Source organism: Octopus bimaculoides, chromosome 1 (genome assembly GCF_001194135.2).
Source record: "Octopus bimaculoides isolate UCB-OBI-ISO-001 chromosome 1, ASM119413v2, whole genome shotgun sequence".
Lineage (NCBI taxonomy): Eukaryota > Metazoa > Mollusca > Cephalopoda > Octopoda > Octopodidae > Octopus > Octopus bimaculoides.
Window position 1 is genome coordinate 71,404,825 of NC_068981.1, and position 3,101 is coordinate 71,407,925.

Here is a 3,101-nt window from a genome sequence, read left to right on the forward strand (position 1 = left end):
ACACACACACACACACACACACACACACATAAACACACATACACACACATGCACGCACGCACATAAATACAGACATATATACATATCTATGTATGCATATATATGTGTGTGGGTATGTATATAACAGTTTAAAACAGCTCCTCGTGATTTTAAGTTTTGTGGGCGCCTAGGATACGTTCATCTCGTCAGCTGTTCAGATTCAGAGTGGAGGTTTGAAATTCAAGTTGGCTGTTAAATATTTAGGCCTCTGTTGGTCAGCTCGCAGTATTAATGCCATCAAAACGACACCAGCTATTTTCTTTATTTTTAGATCCAAGTATTCGAACAGAATGTTGGTCAAATGCTGTCGCTACTTTGGCAGCAGGTTATGACATAATATGCCAGTGACATCAATTCCTGCACATGGGTTACTGCACACGGTGAAGTAAGATGCTGGCGTGATACTGTAGCTCAATCATCGTTCAGTAGACAGTGAATACATTAGCGGCAGCAGTCTTTACGTGGGGGTAACTAAATTTGATGGTGTTATGCTATAGTTAAGGTTCAGTGACCAACGTGAGTGGGCTGTAGTCTATACAGATGACAAGGATTAAATATCCTACTTTGGGTGGGAGTAATCTACACGTAGAATGGTATATATAGGTTGTCAGCGGCTAGAGGCTTGGAAATCCTTAACAGAGCATACCACTGGTTGAAACAGTAAGATAATTCATTCTTCTTATTATTAAATAATGTGGATTGTAGTGTATGTGTAGACTCTCACGAAGACAGAGTTGGCTATTGTGAGCTTCAGATGGTCTGGTAGTCTCAAGCCATTTGGACGGCCACCCTATGGACAAGTTCAAGTAAGATTGTTAAAGATCTCCAAAGAATTCGGTAGATCTTTTGGAAACCCAGATCAGGGATTTACATAGCTTTTTCGAGTCTAAAGTTTGCTATCAGTCCCTCCAATTTCTTCCAGTTATAAATCATTGCATATATATTACTGTCTTATAAATTCCAAGTTATATCTCATAGGGTCTTAGAGGTTTCAGGTCTTTCAACGTTAGACCTCCGCGTCCAATTGACCCAGTTAGGATTTATCAAGTCCCATCTTGCATCCTAGCAGCAAAAAACCATGAGTCTACCCTCTTCACCCAAAGCTATCAAGTAGGTTTCTATGAGACTTCGGTGATTGATTGTTTTCCATCTCCCTTTGCTACACCAGTAATTCTTAAGCCCAGTTAGAACTTTCCAAAGTGAATGCATCACAAAATTCTGACTGCCTACTTTAATTCACTAGAAGCGTATCTGCAAACCTTGACTTCTTTACTGCTCTTCTTTCACCTGTCATTTGGCGAGCTGTCTCACGCGAATTTCCTCAGTGTGCTCTTCTCACCTGTTTGGTGAAGAACATGACTATGTCGAGGCGAAGTGTAGTTGGTATGATATGCTCAGTTTACCAATTTTCACTCTCGATTACCAAGCTGGAGCTGTAGAAAATAGGCATGGTCGTTATTCAGTGAAAGTTTTGAGAAAAAGTGATAGTTTCCTTCTTGGAGTGGTATATACTGAACTGAATAGCTGTTGGGAACACCTGTATTAATCTGCCCTTGCATGTCTTTAACTGAGTTATTGGGGTGATTCTCGCCTGGGTATAATTCTTTCACAAATGTCTTGGAGGCCCTGTGAAAAGTATTGATTCTGATCTTCTTATCATACCAAATCATTGAAAAAGATTTTTAAAATGTGCATATTTCTTGCATTTCTCTTGACATATAAGATTTGAGAACTGTACTTTGGCTAATAATTTTGAAAGTAACATCCATTTCTTACTTCCCAAAACTGTTAACATTTTCGTTATTTGCATATGAAACTATTTTGATATTAGCAATATATGCTTTATTATAAAAACTAAAATATAAATAACTACAAATATTTTGCTCTATTTTGCTCTATTCTTGTATCAAGAAAAATACATGAAGATAAATACATAACAAAAACGAAATATAACAAAAGTGTTTAAAAAGTAAAAATCTCCCTAAAATAATATTACACACTGTCATGTATGGTACGTTGTAAACTGATTTGCACCATAAAGAGTTTATGTATAGCATGAATTAATGGTAGTTTTTTGTTTTGTTTTTTGTTTTAGGGGAGTTTTTTTGCTTCAGGAAAGTAAAAAATAAAACAATACATATCAACTGCCTGTCGCAGTAAAATAATAATCTCGGGCTACTAATCCCTAGTTGAATTATTGTTTCTTAACGGATTATTAAACTCTCCAGCATAACAAATAAGTAGATGTAGATTTGGGATGATTTTATATACATTGGCGCTTGTACTGAATATATAGTCATTCAGATGATTAGTTCTACGTGAGAGATAAAGTTTTGGTTTCAAGGCAGGAGAAACGAGTTTACTTTCACCAACATAAACAAAAAAACATATTTCAGAAAGGATTTTGTATTCAAAGTTGTGAAAAAGAAATAGTAATAGTCACTATCTATCTACGTACAGTTGTCGATAATTATATATGGTAAAATTGCATTTATCACGACACTTTGAGCTTCCTTGCCTCTTACAGTCAAAACTACATTACTAGGTTATTTTTTCCTTACCCAAGCTGGTATTCTATACTTCTTTACCAATAATCAAAATCTATGAGTAATGCATAGTACCATGATAAAGAGAAAGATATTTATCCAAACGTTATTTATTTAATTGAAAAACACTATATGTTAATGCAAATATGATTCATTATACATAATAATTTTTTAATAGGAATAGTATTGATAGAGACGTCGAGGTTTTGGCCAGCTAAGCCATCATCGGACAGTCCGGTGATGGTTTAGCTGGCAGAAACTTCGAAGTCATTATCAACACTCCTTCTTGTTTAAGAATAATAAACTTGTACTCTACCAAAAGTATTGAGTAATCTTTCAGTTTAATGTAACATCGTTTTATAACATGAAAACAATCACTTCTATTAATATATATATATATGTGTGTGAGTATACACATATATGTATATGTGTGTATGTATACATATACTTACACATGTTGCATACATACATATATACATACATACATATATATATATATATATATATATATATATA

At 34.6% G+C, this 3,101-nt stretch overlaps 1 protein-coding gene across 3 annotated transcripts in view; it reads left to right on the plus strand.

Moving 5' to 3' along the window:
* Nucleotides 1-3,101, plus strand: part of LOC106870560 (calcitonin receptor) — a 271,896-nt gene that overhangs the window by 260,816 nt on the left and 7,979 nt on the right. The window lies entirely within an intron of this gene.